Genomic DNA, 17,762 nt, shown 5'->3' on the forward strand with positions numbered 1-17,762 from the left:
CTGCTCTATCTGTACTCAGTGCCTGATGTCACAGGTATGTCTCCAGTGAAAACCACTCTCCTGCTTTACAGGTTTCTTATTCTGAAGAACACAAATATATATGATATCTTACCAGGCAGAATGTAGGCAATTTATAAAAGCTGGAATTCAAGTCAAGTCACTAGTAGCATTGCTACACCTTCAGAGAACTCTGAAGTGACCTTCACCCATACCAGAGAGCTAACATGGCTCTAAGCCTCCGGCATATCAGCTTAAAAGCATTTCCTGTGGTCTCATTTCTTTTGAGAATATCCTGTAAGTGATGTACAACCAAGGAACAAATACAATTTCTCAGAGTGCTTAGTTTTTACTTTGGCACAATCTGGAGTTGCTATGTTCCAAAAAACTCATGGGAATTGAATTAACCCAAGTCCTACTGTCCTGGCCCCTTCATCTGATTTAGCTGAAATTGGCTAATATACTCAGAAGTAGAAGACACGCACACACAGAATGAGACTGTACAAATTATACTGAACCAAGCAGCTCTAAGATTCTAATCATGTAAATTTATACTAATATTAGCATGAATCTTCAGTCCTACCTGTGATAGTCTTCTGCTGAACCTGCCAAGCAGTCTCCTGCACTTAATGTCTCTCACCCACAGGCTTCGACCTTTTTTATTTTCTCTTTTCTCTCCTTCTTTTTTTTTTTTTTTTTTTTTTTTTTAATGGGACTGGTCTGGGTCTCCCTGAGTTTCGTTTCAGTGGCTAAGATTGTCATTGCCAAGAGCCAATCAAAAATGCTAGGGGAGTCACTTCCAGAAAAACAGGATCTCTCTCTCTGCTTCCTAAGCAATGCTCAGTGCTTGTCACAACCATCCCACCTGTGAAATGTTCTGACACCCTGATTTATGTGAGGAATGGGCAAAATACAGGCTGGATGCATTTATTCCAGCTCTTATTGCCATTAATTATTAAAGTCTATTAGCATGAATCAACTTCATCCTACTCAACCCTTGCCAAAGTGTCACCTTCCACTAGAAGGTCAGTGTATTATCCCTGTAAGAAATAACAGGAGACAAAGTGTGGCATCAAGGGGCTTAAACAGCACCCCAAAAAATGGAATACTCTTCTGAAAGCTTCTGATTAGGTAGGCAACTGTTTGCAGCTATGACTGTGAATCAACATGGGAAAAACCTCTGCCAATAATGGCCAATTCTATTTTTCCCAGGCAGTCTTTTCCCATGGGTTCTCCCAGCCTTGGTATCAATTGAATACTACAAGACATAAAGTCTCCACCACCATTAGTTCAGCTGACAACTTAGCCATCTTTTTTTTAAGAATTGGCCAATCTAAACTTGTTAGTACACATTCAATTAGGTGAATTCCACCATGGAACTAAAAAACGAATTCAGTCTTGTGCTTAATATCTCTGCAGTTCCCAGAAAGAGAGCAGGACAGAGAAAACACAGTTTCATAAAGGAAAACTCAGCTTCCTTACCCAAAAAGCATATTTGTCCTAGGAGCTAACAGAAGTACCTTTATCTGATCTTCCCTAATTGCATAGAATTTACCTAGATTATCATAAAGCCTGAGCTCTGGAGGAAACTGAACTTCTGAAAAAGTAGTCCAGATTTTAACCCAAATAGCATATAGCTGGAGGTACCCTTTGGACTCCAACACTGTTGTCAGTCTTCATGAATTGAAGGGATAAAGACATTAACAGTACTGAAGGCTTGGGAAAGTGTGGGAGTTTAAATGATAGATGCTTTTGGTAAGAAGTACCTCACCATTCTTCTCATCAGCCTCAGGAGAAAATGAAACATTTCATAGAAACCCAACCGAGATGATAGTTCTGGTAGGATGTGTACCACAAGATACTGAAAACATAAGGATTATTTAAACATGGAATGATGAATACAACCTTGTCTTCCTCTGGAAGAGTCACTACAGCTGCATCCTGATGGGAAATGTAAATAAATTAAAACAAGGCAAGCTATGCAATGAATTATTTGGATTTGCTCCTCTGTATTCAGCAGTGGAAAGTAAAATGCAGCAAAGATTTTAGACAGCAAGGAGTCTCTGATCCTTTCCTAAAACTCTTTTCTTCTCATGACAGTTTTGGATGCACAAAGATTAATGACTATTTTTTTGTTGTTCGCTTCCTACTCTTTAACTTCAATAATATAGTTATAGCATTTGTAATAAATCTGGCTACTGCTAAAGTAACTGCAAATGCTTATCATAGGAAATTCATATACATTTACTTGTCTGACTAATTTGTTTTCCTTTTTGTTTGTTTGGTTGGTTGGTTTTTTGGTTTTTCCTTCTTATTCCTTATACTGTAGATGTCCACGGGATTTAGTTTGTTGGTTAAAAGTTGAGACAGTATTTTGTGCAGGTGATTGGAGCTACTAAAATTGAAATTTGCAACTTTAATGTACAGAGGCCAAATAGAATCAATCTGATACAATATCTCATCAAAAAAGTAGAGGAAAAATATTCAAAACTCTGCTTGGTTTCCCACCTCTCCCAATCCTGTGATACAAGCACAACCCACAGCTGTTTAAACAGTCACAAAAAAGGTTTGAACTTCAAGGAAGCTTAAGAAATGTACTAGAGATACACCCAGGAAAAGAAAACATCAGAGGAACTAAAGCTGATTTATTTCAACCTTCACAAAATGTCCAGCCTTAGAGCTTCATTCAATGCTTTTTTCATCAGCAGGAGGGTATAATGGAGAGGTAGATCCACAGATTTCAAAATTCTTATTATTGTCAAGTACAATTTCTTCATAGCTCCATTCACATCACATTCTTCAGCATATCCAATACTCGAGCTGAATAACAACAGCTTTTTTGGTGCCTTTTTTTTTTCTTTTTTTCTTTTTTTTTTAAGAAAAGCCTTTGATTTTGGAAGATCTGAAGTGGAAGAGAGACATTAGCATCCCCACTGACTGGACAGTTCTATTACCAGGCAAAATATATGCTGATTCTTGAGAGGGCAAAGAATAAGATTTGAATTAAAAACTACTTGAGACTGAGAAGTTTTGGTGATTTGTGCATGGACAGAAATAAATTAGCTGCTTGGATTCTGCCTGTCACTTCCCCATTATCTTTCATGGTTTTCTTCAGCATGGTATGGCATAAGGACTGGGTTTCCTATCATGGATGAATCTACTCTGACTAGAACTTGAAAATAATCCTTAAGTTCATAGCTACCTGAAACCATCCTGAGGACTTCAAAGGGAATCTGTCATCTGTGATACAGAATGCAACCTGGTCATTTGATACGTGTAACACATTCCTTCTAAACCTGGAGAGCATGGTTTCTTCAGGGTGGCTGAGCACTACATGGATAAAGATCAGCCTTACCCGTGATGTATTGAGGTCTTCTTCCCTGGTACGAGATAACACCAATGAACTATGTGTACACATCAGACCAAGGCTGAACAAGATTAAAGCTTCCAGAGAGAAGGATGCAGGCAGGGAGAAGTCTGTTCACATACTGGCCTCTCATCAGCTAAAAGCATTGAGAATTAAGAGCTGGCTTTAAGTGTCCTGACCTGAAAGAGACCTCCCTCAAGAGCAGAGGTTCTTCACTGTCATCCCCACAGTGGCCTTTCTAACAAGTTATTTCCCCACTACAAGTACAATTAAATGTTCCCTGTTTTTCTCTTATTTAATTATTCATGAAAAAGTGAACCAAAAAGCAGGAAGGCCAATGAGTGCAGAATGGAATTAAAAGTATTTTTAATATAATAAGGGCACCAAAAATGTAAGCTTTTTTTGGGAAGAGGGAAACCAGAAAGAGATAACTTAGTTGAATCTGAACATCCTAAGAAATCCTAACAGAAGGAAAAAAAAAAAGCAGAAAGTTCATCAAGGAATACACTCAGATATCAAGAAACAAGCAATTTCTTGGGGGCCTAAAGTCAGTACACCATCTCAGCAGGGTTTTAATAGATGTCTGAATCAGACAAGAAATAAATTGTCATTTGAGAGACAGATGCTCTAAAGACCCTTGAATAGAAGAGATTTAGACACTGACAGGAGATGCACACAGAAATCCTGCCACCAGCAGCAGCTCCAAGGCTGGGATATTTCCTAATGGAAATGTTCAGAATAGTGCCATAACCTGAGATACGTGAAGGAGCAGAACGATGGGCAGCACAGAGCTGAAGATTAATGATGAGTCTCTAACCACCTAATTGAAGCTAAGGTCTGAATGCAGCAAATCACACCAAATATAGTGAATATAATCCAATATACTTCCTGGGCCTTGATCTGCAGGGAAAATATCTCTTCAGTGCTCCTATACATGCCTGATTCCCAGATGAATCCAAGTCAAATTTCCATTCCACACTACTGTTACTTGAGACTAAATAAAAAATGCCGTCTATATGAGGGTATTTACTCACAGAAAAACAAAGCCCTTCAGCTGAATTGCTCTCACACTGTTGTTTTTTGTGCTCTTGCTGCCATGGCTGATCCCTGGCAGAGGAGCTGCAATATTGGCTTTTTCAGCCTAAGATTTTCCCTGCTCTGTCTCCACGCTGTTTTCTCCAGCAATCTGATCACCACCATGGTTCCACCTCTCCACCTGTGCTACCAAGCCACAAGAAAGAGTGGCCTTGGTCTCTGGGGAGAGGAAAGCTCACACGTTCTCACTACTGAGCCATGCACACGGTACCAAATTAAACTTGGCACGGGCTCCCATAAATCAAGCCTGCAGTTCTTATCTCAGGACACACAGCTGAGTGATGGAAGAGCTGCATCCAGAGCTCTTCAGAAATATATGGCTTCCTGGGGACCTGGTAGCCTTCCTGTGGGAAGAAGGAGGCAGAGCAGGTGCTGTACAGTCAAAATGCACATGCACATCCACATTCCTATTGCACAATCCAAAGAGTATCAGGAGGTTTACAGGCAACTATGTCTCCAAGGCAGCCCTTGGCTTTGGGAACATAACTGCCTAGAAACCATCATTTTATTGCCAGAGTTTGCTACACAGGGATGAATGCTAAACGATTACTCTTCACATTCAAGCACTGAGAGAGTGCTCTAGGTACAGAGCATGCCTGTTCTTTCCTAGAGACCTAAGAAAAATAGATGCATTGGTAGCTACTTATTTTAGTGCAAAATTCATGTTTTCTTGATCTTCCAAGCATTTTAGAGCCATGCAGTAGTTAGATTTAGCCTAGAGGTATTCTGTCTAGATTGGATAGACTCCTTAGGTCCTTCAGCACAGTTTGTCTTGGATTCAGATCTTCAACTAAGACTTACTGCATCCTGGATGATCCAGGAAATAATATATTCTAGTTCACAATGGACATCTAAGGAGGTTGTTGGCAACAATGCTTGCTCTCACACATGCAAAGCTACAAGGTAGTTCTTGAAGAACTATAGCCCCTCTCTTACAAAAACCAAGAAACACTGAAGTCCTCCCTGTTCCTCTCAGTTCACTCTTGTCAATGTTTTAGACAGCCCCCAGAAAAGTTACTGCAAGACTAATATATACAGATGCTGTGATTTTATTTGCTACTGTTTTATGAGTGTGTACCACAGAGCCTAACTTCACAGCAAGAAGATTTATAGTGTAATTACTTTAGTATATTATTGCACAATTTCCAACTAATGGAAAAGAAATTTACTGGCTACACTTCAGCTGACAGAAAGTCTGTCTGCAGAATGTTACGAGTGTGGAAGGAATGTGTGCTTCTCTCCATGAGTGGGAATGTTAAATGACAGGCATCACTTAACCTGATCAAACATTTTAAACTTGATCAGTTACCCATACCATAATAAGTAAAGTTTCCTGCAAAGAAAATTCATTATGCCTCGTAAAGGAAACAGAAGCGCTTGATCTTAAGAAGCAAATAGAAAACTGCCCAGCACACCCACTCCCAGGAGAGTCAAGCCTAGTCAACCATCTTTCTAGCCAAGTGTAAGAATTAAGAATTCCACATCCTCTTCTAATTGGTTCAATTGGCAGTGTTTCCCAGTGGACTTTCATGTTTCACTTGGCCTTTTTTTCCCCAAGTTGAAAAAAATGCATCTGATTAATAAACATGTAATTGGATTTCCAGTTCAGTGATTAATGTCTAACATGCAGTACTTAAGAAGAGTGAAAACAGAGACTTGTCTTCACTTTTGACATAAGACCTTTTTGATGGGCAAAATTTCATTCATATCAAATATTTTGCAACATACATTTCTCAGCAAATTGCTAGATCAGTTCAAGTTAGATGCCTGGTGGTAAACATCCCTTTCATTAGAAGCATAGAATTAGAAGCATGAAATTGAGTGGAGAAGGATGGAAGAGTTCAGTAATAGTTTTAGGAGGTCCTAATACTCAAACAATTTAGTTTAGTAGAAACCAAAACTCAAATCCCTTGGAAATCAAATGAAAGTTTCAGTGGAGATCAAAATGCTGCTACAACCTGATGGGCATCAAAGCCTAAACTGACTTTAGCGTATATCAAATTGCAGTGAATGTGGACACTTTTTGTTTGATCCTTATATTGTGAAGGGCAGATAACTATGGCTGCTTCTGTTCCTTTTCCCAGTTTATACACTTCGATCACTATGTTCAGAAATCTTAGTTAATAGCTCTGGACTCCTACCAGAGTGTCATTATATAAATGATAATATAACATGTCCACATCATAAAACTTCCCCTCTTGCAAACAGAATTACATCTATAAAGAAACATTAAAAATACAGAAGTACCTGTGTTCCGTATTGAAAATGCAATGAAACCTGTGCAAATTTTGAATGATGGTAAGTCAGGCTCAAATCCAGGATTGTGCACAGTGGACAGGCCTCCATATCCTCTATTTCAGTCTTCTTCCTGGCCAACTTAAAGTAAATATGGGAGGTGGTTGTCCTGCTCTGTTCTGCACTGGTGCAGCCTCACCCTGAGTACTGTGTGCAATTCTGGGCACCACAATATAAAAAGGACATCAAGCTATTGGAGAGTGTCCAGAGGAGAGCTAAGAGGATGGTGAAGGGTCTGGAAGGGATGACTTATTAGGACCAGCTGAGGTCACTTGGGTTATTAAGCTTGGAGAAGAGGAGACTGACGGGTGACATCATTGCAGTCTGTGGCTTCCTCACGAGGGAAGAGGTGGGGCAGGTACTGATCTCTTCACTCCTGTGACCAATGACAGGACTTGGGAAAATGGCAGGAAGCTGAATCAGGAGACGTTTAGGTTAGGTATCAGGAAAAGGTTTTTCACCCAGAGGGTGGTCAAACACTGGAACAAACTCCCCAGGGAAGTGTTCACAACACCAAGCCTGCCTGAGTTCAAGAAGCGTTTGGACGATGCTCTCATGCACATGGTGTAATTCTTGGGATGCCCTACACAGGGACAGAAGTTGGACTTGATGATCCTGATGGGTGCTTTGCAACTCAGCATATTCTATGATTCTATGATTCTACAGAGCCCAACCATGTCCATAACAGAAGGAAACAGTGGCAAAGTTTTCAGTCCCAAATATCTCAAAAAAATCCTTCAAGTAATTTTAAATAGTCAGCTACCATCTCACCACATGTTCAGCTAATGGGAGCTAAAAACACTGAAGCACTACCATGTTTTGAATTGAAGTATAATGGTAACAATTAAAGTCCTCGCCCTACACAACAGAAAGATTTGCACTGTCTTCAGCTAGTTTGCAGCAAGGACCTTTCAAAAGGCAGTGAAGTGTTTACCTTGACTTCTTATTGCTTGTTCTGAAACTCTCCAAGTTTCTGATCGCTTCACGTGCACGGACCATCAAACAGCAATCCTCTATCCAAGGCCTGATCTGATTGACTCACCCACACAGGAACATAGACAGTCCAAATACACTCATTGATTAATTCAGCCAAAAGAATTCTTAGGTAAAATAAATCAATGTTAGGTAGAACCATAAAAATAACAGTAATAATAGAAATAATAGTAACAGCAGCAACATGGCTTTTGATTGCCTCTGGGCACAGGTTGGTGTATTCCTGTAGTATATTTTGTGGACTTATTTCATTGAGATACACATAGGTGATTGTTCTACAACTTCTAGACTCCTCCCACTGTAAGTTAACTCAATTTTATGCCATTTTTCTGGACCAGGATCATAACTCATACAGAAGAAATTTCAGTGACTAACTGACTAACGTATCAAATTATTTGAAGACACTTGATTATTAATGTGGACACCAAAGTAAGACTACACCTCTCAGCTTCCAGGTGTGTGAGAGTATTATGTGCCACTTTTCTCTGAGTTAGCTTTCACCTAAGTGCTTGGGTTGTGTTTGGGAGAAAGAGCAGACCTTTTTCATGCTCCACTAAGCTGAAGGTAAAGAATGATTTAAAAAGTTAGACCCTTCCAAAGGTTTAATTTCTTTAAAAGTGCAGATCACTGTGAGGCAGACTTTCATATATACAGACTTCTCTGCTTCCTATGAATTTAAACATGGCCCAGGGAAAAAAAAAAAAAAGGAGTTTGAAGATGAGTAGACCTACATAATCTTTGTCTACTGAAATTATTCACACAACATTAGTCCATTCCTGAACATTACACTAACAAGCACTGTGCAAAGATAAGGAATATCTATGTGTGGCATATTGACCTGAATGCCAAAACCCTGAGCCTTCTACATGAACAAGCTGATGAGTGCTATTATAGTAATTATGTTAAATAAACTGACTTTGAAGGTCTGCCTACAAAACGAGCCAAGAACATAATGACTGATGAAGTCTCCTGCTGTGCTGAAGCTTATTCTGTATTAAACCCCTGCTATAATTTTCTTCTGGTATCGGTGGTAGGATTATCTCCCATTCCAAAAAGTCCTGCTTCTTCCATTATGCAGAGCCCTCTGGCTAGGAGGGGGTCAGCTCAGGCTGTAGAAATGGGGAGGCAAGCAAGATGGAAGGTCTGTCCTCAGTTGTGGTCTTCATGCTAATGTGACTTCTGTCCCACATTTCAGGGGTACACCATGGTCTCCCCATTTGACCACACCCGTCATTTGTAGGTCTCCACATCTACACAGTGAAGTCCTTCACAAAGCTTTTTCGTATTTCCTGCCTCCTGGACTAACCTGGGCTGCAAGACTCAGAGAGGGTATTTTCCACTTCAAGAGAGGAAATAACTGCCCTGTCTTCTTGAGCTTCTTGATGAGCAGGCTGCCTGAGAAGCCAGCACAGCCCTCATACAAGCTCCATGAGATGAAGTGGAAAGATGAAGAGTTAATATATTTCTTGACCAGAACAGCTAGATGTTTTGGTTAGCTGTACCCTCAAGGGAACACTGTGCTGCAGGAAAAGCAGCTTTTTTCTGTCCCATCTCTGATGGAGGCCAACTCACATGTACTGGCCTGCTCCCATGTAGGAGAGAGGGATGAAGACAAAGCTTCCCTCAGAAGTTTCTTGGTAGGACTGGAGCAATTCACACAAAAAAATCAGGGGTCCATGTACTTGGTCATTCTACATGCAGTTGTATTTTCATTTTTCATCAGTTATTTAATCAAGCAACTCCAGGGCAGCATATATATGCTATCCAGGAAATTCAGTTTCCCCATTAGATGACTGTAGCTTCCCAAACAAAGTCTGTCAACAAAAATTATCACTTTAATCCCTTTTTTATCATTATTTTGTTTTCCAGATTGCAACACTGAAGTCCCTGCTGTTGCCTTTCTGTTTTATCTGTCCAGAGTGAGTCTGATTCATTGCAGACAGCCTTTCTACCTCATCTTGCTCATGTTAAGCAGACGCCAATAAGTAGCAAAGGAAATTCTCGTTCTGGACAAATGCAAACCAGATCTGACTGGCTGCCTTCCATGAAGTTCCCCATGCAGATTTCTACTCCATTACCAGCTTGATAACAGGGGATGACCGATGTCTCAGAAGATTGGTTATATGCCAGTAGCTGCAGGGACAGTGGCTCAGTAGTCTGAAATAAAGATTAAAACTGTCCAGAACTTCTGTTTCTTCCAACACAAGGACCTGTAAGGTCTGATTCCTTATGTAAATAGGCTTGTTACACTCTTTCATGAACATTTTTTTCATCAGGATTCTCTTCTTGGTCTTCTCCTGCTCCTCCCTCTGCTGAGCATCCCCCGTGTTGTCAGAGAGCTGCCTGGCAAAGCTGCCTGTTGAAGACAATATTTTCAAGCTGATCCATATGCCATGATAAATTGAGAGATTAAAGTTATTCGAAGGGAACCCCTCAAGCAATCCTTTTACACCTCCGGGCTAATGTAAATAACCAAGGACATTAATGAGTTTACATGTTTAAAATGGATAAATGAAATCACATTAGCAACTGATGTGAACACTTTTGTTCAGAATCAATATGCTTTTCACACACTGAACTTAAAATACTGTTTTGAGAACAGAATAGAATATAGATTATAGAATAAAAGCATAAGTGAAACGGCTTAAGTGAAATCATATTCAGTTCTGTATAATTCTGAATGTTACTGAAATTGGATTTGCAGGCCTTTGTTTCTTCTATAGATCAGGCTCTAGATTCCCTTTGCTCTGTTTTGCTACTCTCCAAGAGAAATGAAGGCTGCATTATTTTCTGCATTACCTGTACACAGGAGAATATGATGCACAGAAATGTAATTTAAAATCAGACAGGAGGAATTCTTGACTGATAAGTCATCCCTCCTCTTTTGCATTTGCTTCAATTGCTTCAATTACAAGTCTGGATACTGCCCAATGTTGCCAGCATCCTTGCAGATTTTCTTTACACACTTAATTGACAGAGCCCAGATTCCAACAGAAAAAATATTAGCAGTATGCCATTTTTCACTGTATTCTATGAAGTATTTTGGGAATGCAAGAGATGTGACTATACACCCCAATAATTCAGCAAGACTTCCTGATCTGCAGCTTTCTCTTCTGTTTCCAAGTCACTCGCTCTCATAAGTCTCTCAACATCCATAAAGAAGAACTTTCTGATACTTTATGTGGCAGGAGTTGTCAGATGATGGGCTTGATTGTGTGTAATGAGTTTATACCTTTAATTCTTTCTCTCTCTCTCTTTCTTTTTGTTATTGTGTTGTTTTGGGGTTGGTTTTTTTTTGTAACACTGGCATTCCTTCCCCTTTTTCCAGTGCTAAGAGTGGTCAACTTTAGCACCACTCATGGTCAATGAATCAAGAACAATCTGAGATGGCAATCTCATTCACACATACACAACCTTGATCTTTCCCTATAGCAAACCTACTATCAGCCACCAGCCCATCTTCCCACAAACATCCCCAAATCTCTCAACCCCCTCAAAGCCCAAGGAGAGATGATATTTCCTAAAGAGGACAACAGTATGAGGTTTTTTTGACAAGGTAAAAAATGCCCATGAGTCATCATCTGTTGCATGTCACCTTTTCCCACATCCCACTAAACCATTCCTTCAGGTCATTTGAGAAGTCTGTCCCAGGAAAAAGTATCCTAGAGGTGACAAAGATGGCTCTGTGACAACTTAGCTGAAGGTCTGCTTGTGGTATATTTGCAAGGCACTTCACACAGTGAAGCCATAACCTGTTTTAATACTAAACAGTACTGTGATCAAAAGGACAGGTAGCAAGACACAAAAACGTTTTTTGGTTTCCTTAAGTTTTCCCACCTGGTAACATACCTATTATTGTATATATATATACTATATATATATATATATATAACAGGAAACCCCTTTTCTTTCTGTTAGTTCCACACATCATATATATATATGATTATAGTGTCAGTAATATTATCATGATACTGCTATGAAGCATAAAGCAGGTTGTTTGACACACTCACCAGAAAATAGGAAAGATAATTTGTCCAATGCCTCTTTGCTCCAGCCTTGCTCAGTTCTTATTGCTCTCTCCAATTTCTCCATTACCTTCCCCTGCTACATCCCAAATTAAATTAAATTACAGCTCCTTTATGACAAAAAGTGGAACCTCTGGCTTTGTTTCTGTACTAACTCTGCTTAATACTACTACTACTTTCCTATTAAAGACAGCTCCAAGAAAAGATCCTTCTTCACATTGTCATGTCAATAGTCCCTATCAACCAAAGTCCTGTCTGCACAGAGTGGCCAGCACTAGATGCCTCAGAAAAGGTTACAAAACTTCTATAATTGTGTAATAATTCCCCTTAGGGAAGTTTGTTCCTAGTGGTCAGCTTAAGCATTCACGTACCGAGCTAATGGAATTAAGGACTCAGCACAGTGTTTAGGAGGCAGCAGGCAACACTGTGAAGAAGGAATCAATGAGATGCTTAAAAAGCATCTTGAGCAGCAGACACGTTTTCTTGTTTTTAAGCATTCATTCTGTTCCTTTCAATAATTCATGCCAAGGTGATCGGAGTCCTCAGAATTTGTACAGCCGGAGGGGAGGAGAGTTGTAGCATGTACAATCTGAGCATCATGATCCAAGCATATACATTTTAGGTACTTATGTTCCCATAAAAGACCACACTTTTCCCTTCCTGAAGGCATAGTCATATTCTGAAAAGTGAATTTGATATTGCCAGCATAGGCTCACCCAGATCATCTGCTGGGGAAATTACTCAGACAGACTAGAACCAACCATCCGGTGGTCTGGACAATCCCAGTGTGCTTGGGCAAAACAGAAGACACCCAGACAGGTTGCCTTCCGAAGGTAAAAAAAAACAAAAACAATAAAAAACCATCAATATTTGGTGAGATGGAGCCATGGTTCATAGGACTATATTTTTCAGCACGGGATGGAGGCTTGTCAGCAGGCCTTCATCATATCCCAGGTTAGCCTGGAGTCCTCTCCAAATGCCCTATTTAAAAGTACAAATCAAAGCTGCCATGTGCTGTCATGTGGACTGACAGCCACGAGACAGCCCAGAATATAAGCACAGCCCAACTGGGTTCCATCTACCAGAGTAGACTGTCACCAACAACAACCATGATATTCCCTCAGCACACTTTCACAGTCTGTAAGAGCTTGTGTCCTGAATCCACATGGGCTTTCAGCTCCAACAACATCTTACAGCAGGAATTCAACAGCAAAACTCCCCTGAACTTCATCATCTTTGCTTAAGGTGATGATATGTAACTAAGTAAAGACTTTCAAGGGAAATTTGAAAGGCTCGAATTACACATGCACTAGAAAGTGAGTAATATGCACTTATGCAACTTAATGGGACTGCAAATGGCCAATTTGGTGCACTTCAGACCCCTATTAATAGCCAGGCTACACGGGCAGTTGGATAAAACACAGTTCTCTGGAGTGATAAAACAGTAAGGGAGGACTGACCAGGGATGAATCCTGCTCATCTAACGTGTAACTACTCTATAAACATAACAATTTCAGTTGCTTCATCAGTTCCTCCTGGGTTTATCTGTTGCACAAAATGTTAAGCATATTGACCAGGTGGTGCCTTTTGTGATACGTTTATTTTATTAGCACACGTCCTTGACCTAACGCTGCATTCCATACCTGCCAGATAAGTGGCTGAAAGAACTTGGCATCTGGGACTGAGAACTCAGGAGGGGGAGGGAGAGAGGAAGGGAGATAGGTGCATTTCAGCACAGATAAGGAACTGCAATTACCATACTCGCGCAAAAGGCAGGGACAGAAGTGGGTCACATTGTAGAGGACATACTTGCACACATTTTACTCTTCAAAACTGACACTGAGGTACAAGGCTGGAGTCAGGTTTCATTTCAAAATTTCCCTGGTTTTTTTCCTAATAATAGCACCACCTGCTGTAGCCTGTGATGCTGCCTCTGTTAGGTGAGACATTTGAGGATAAAATGGCACAATGAGGTCTCTCCCAATAGCTTATCCCTAGCCCAAGGTAAGTGGGTAAACCTGAGGAATTTCTCTCTGTGAACTGTTACTGAAGGTGCTACCCCCAGGCTGGCGGGTTGGTCCTGGTGTGCCCAAATGGCTGTAAGCAAACCCTGGCCATTTCCTAATGCACCCTGGTTTGCAGGCACTCCAAGGGTGCGGTCTGCATGCTCTGCCTTACATGGATTCATTGTTTCCAGAGAAGCAGCAAGCCTTGGGATGGTCTGTGCTCAGGCATGTGCCTACACAAGCTTAAAGATAAGAAGTACTCTAGCACATTGAAGGGTTAACTAAGTTCTCAGCTGCCAAATTGAAAAGTTACAAAACAGAAACAGAGGCACATTGGAAAGCATGTCCTTGGCACTGACCTCTCTGTCCTGTGGTCCCTCCTTAGGGGTCTCTGAGGCACTTCTCAGTTGTCATGCTGCAAGAGGAATTCAGCATCCTCCAGACACTGACTGGTCTTCAGGCTCAGCCACACAGTCAAGGACCAGGTGGGTCTAGTCCAGGTCTGAGGACCTGTGGGGCTTCCTCCAAGCCAGCATCCTCTTAAGCCTCTTGCTCAAGACATACTGCTTCTCTTTCACTCCTGACCTCTGCGTTTTTCTTCCTTCAGGAATGCGGCTTCAGCAACCCCATATGGCAATGGTGACTGACTCCTCCAGTCCCCTTTTCACTGTGTGTACACTGCAAATGGAAGCATAGCAAGGGAACATTGTGTGGTCCTCAGAGGTGTTTCTGAACTTATATTGCTGCTTTGTTCCAGAACTAGCAAATGCCTTTTATGTTAAATATTCTTCTTGTCGGATGCATATTTTAGAGGCCACTAAAGCACTTTGTGGTTGCAAATTATTCTCTTTTCATGTGCACATAGTAGCCAGAGTGATTGTCTCCATCCTATCCCTCCAGTTACTCATGGCTAGTGGCCTCATCCACATTGACTCTCACCTTTATCAGTCTCAGGGCTTGGTTTCACAGCTCTTCAGCAGGAATTAAAACTGAGTTTGAGCAGAGCAGTTCAGTGGGGAACCTCATGACTTCTGGTTTTGTGGCAGCTCACACCTACTGGGAGATGGACACAGAGACCACCAGTTCATCTCCTTTCAGTAAACATCTAGGCAGGAAAACAACGTTCCCTAACAAGTGGTATGGAACGTGCTCTCAGCTCATCTGAATGCAGCTGGGGCTGAAGTTTGATGCTTACTATAAAGCTAGCACAATTAGCACACAGCCATCAGGTCTGTGATCCTGCAGCATCAATAACTCCTCAGCTTTTCTGTGGCTTTTCTCTTTTTTCTCCTCCTCCCCCTGTACACTATTTTCTTTTCCATCCACTTTCTCAAGCCTTAAAAGACCTCTTGTTTTTTGTATTTCTGTCTACTTTGTTTTTCTTTATGAGGGATTTGCCTTACTCCTCTCAATTCTCTTGGCCACTCCCCATCTTCCTCGTGTTAGCCAAGAAGTTCCTGACAGCTGCACTTCTCATCTTGTGTTTTGCTATCGTTGTCTTTTGTGTGTGTGTGCATGCACACGTGCATGTGAAAGAGAAATCCAGTCAGTCTGGCCACATGGCTTGAATCTTACATTAATTGGAGGTGGAGTGCAACCCTCCATCTCACCTTGCAGCAGCTCCTCCCCTGAAGACCCACAGCTGCAGCTCACAGCTCCAGCAGCACCTGGGAAGACTCGGAGCTCTGCACACACAGTTACCACTGGATTTGTTGAAGCCATACAGCTGCACTTCTCCCTTCACAGTTCTCCTGTTGATCTGTGCTGGCTTTTAACTTTTATAGCAAACAGCTGTGCTCCCTGAAGAGACTGGGTAGGACTTAATCAATAAATATTTTTAAATTGTCCATTTTTTTTCCTTATTCACTCTCTAGACTCACAGCACATCTTTTTCCCCTGCAGGCACTGGCTGGCTTTTGAGTCTCTCTCTCTTGCCCTGAGACCTACACCAGCTGTGCAGCTGGTGCTGTGCCAGGGGCAGATGCTCTCCCATATTCATCAGAAATGTAACTGACAGTGATCACTGTTGTTTAAAATCACTAATAAATAATGATCCCTACAAACTCTGTCAATAATCTATTACCTCTGAAAAATCCCTCACTTTATGACTCAACATCTGGTAGACAGCTGAATCCAAACGCCTATAGTACCACATTAAACCCTTCTCCAGAATCATTTCTTCATGTATTTCCTAGAGCTGTGCAAAACCACAAGAGCAATTGAGTAAAAAATTCAATAATTCACAGGATCATAGCAACACTGGTAAAATATGTGCTTCCTGCTTATTCATTTTGATTAAGAATATTATTCACAAGGCATCAGATGTTTGGAAATAAATCCATCTTGTGGTTTGTTAATCAGAAGAACAATATACTCTAGACTACTGAGAGAGGTAGCTTTTAAGGCTGAAAGGCACTGCCAGTTATTTTCTATGGGAAGCTGATAAGACCCTACACACACTTGTTAGCCTGATATTTGATGTTGCCTATCAGTTAATACTCCCATTCAGAGAGAGCTTAAGCGAGCACTTAATTTTAAGTATACGAGGAGTGGCATAAAATCAAGATGAGTACTTGTGACATTCAAGTTGAATCCGTTTTTAATACTTTTAAATTGCTGTGCTGAAACACAGCTTAGAGAAATAACACCATGTTTACAAGCTCAACAGCAAAAGTGGGATCATTGCCTCTCTCCACCATTTCCTTGCTCTGCATTCCACTCAGTCCACCCCTGGGACCACCAACATTCATTCCTCACTTGGGGTACCACCATCCACTTTGCAATGCTTTCCAAGGTCCTACTTTTCCATGTGGCAGCCTCCTTGTAGCTCTGTGTCCTTGGGCTTGCTTCCAGCACTGCCTCCTCACTGCCAGACACTGGATATGTGTAAAGTCCAAGTGAAAGTGCCCACATGAGCTTTTTATGCCCCACCTGTATCTCCACATCAACACTGCATGCAAAGCTCACCCAACAGTAAACTTACAGAGCACAGACCTGGGTGACATCACTGAGTGAGTAAAATGTAAGAGGATTAAGTCCTGGGCTGGTGATGCTTTTCTGGAGACAACTGGAACCCCAATTGGATGAGTTATTAATAACCCTCGAAAAAGCACGGTGGCCACCACATCTCAGAAATTTGGCTGGGAAGTTATATAATTTTATTTTTCTCACCCTCAAACATTTCACTGATATTTTGTCTTTATCACAATCACAGGCATGTGACAGCCTCAAGCCCCCTACAATATCTCACTTGATGGCTGCATTTCAGCTGTCTTTGCATAGCTTGTCCACTCTGGTGTTACTCTCGGGCTCCAGGTGAAGTTGTTCCATAATGGTGTGATCTTCTAAATAATCCATTATAAATTATTACTTGTCTGCACACAGGTAAAAAAATGTCTCACATATCACAGATGTTGTTAGCTGTGCTGAAAAATCAGCAGCTACCTGTTGATTGCAGCAGAACAATCAGCACTAAGTATCAAAAAGCAGGTAAGTCTCTGTGTCCTGGTTTGAGCCATGTCCTACTACGTGGCTTGATCAGCTTGAGGCAGATACATATTTTTTTTCGGTGTATCCATTTTGCTTTGCAAAACAAGACAGTTGAGGACAGGAGGCATTCCAGGAGGCATGCGGAGCAGATCAGAACTTTCTTGTTCATCAGTTCTTCTCCCAGGTTCTGGGAGATCCACTGAAACACAATATGACCAGAAAGATGCATGTTTTATAAATAAGCAATGGCAGACAAAAAGCAATTGAATTAGATCCCCAAAGCTTTACTAAGATAGATGATCCTTGAAAGTACAGCTAGGATATTAAACATAGTGAGAGTATAATTCTTAATTTCTGAGCATCTCTGAGAACAGTTACCATCCTTTTGGGAGTTTTGCAATGACTGTAGCTAGTAGATCTCTAAATGAGACAGTATTTCCTTTTGATATTGCATCATTAAGATAACTGATTCCTATACCCAGCCAAATGTTTCAT

The sequence above is a fragment of the Apus apus genome, chromosome 4 (assembly GCF_020740795.1).
Source record: "Apus apus isolate bApuApu2 chromosome 4, bApuApu2.pri.cur, whole genome shotgun sequence".
Classification (NCBI taxonomy): Eukaryota; Metazoa; Chordata; class Aves; order Apodiformes; family Apodidae; genus Apus; species Apus apus.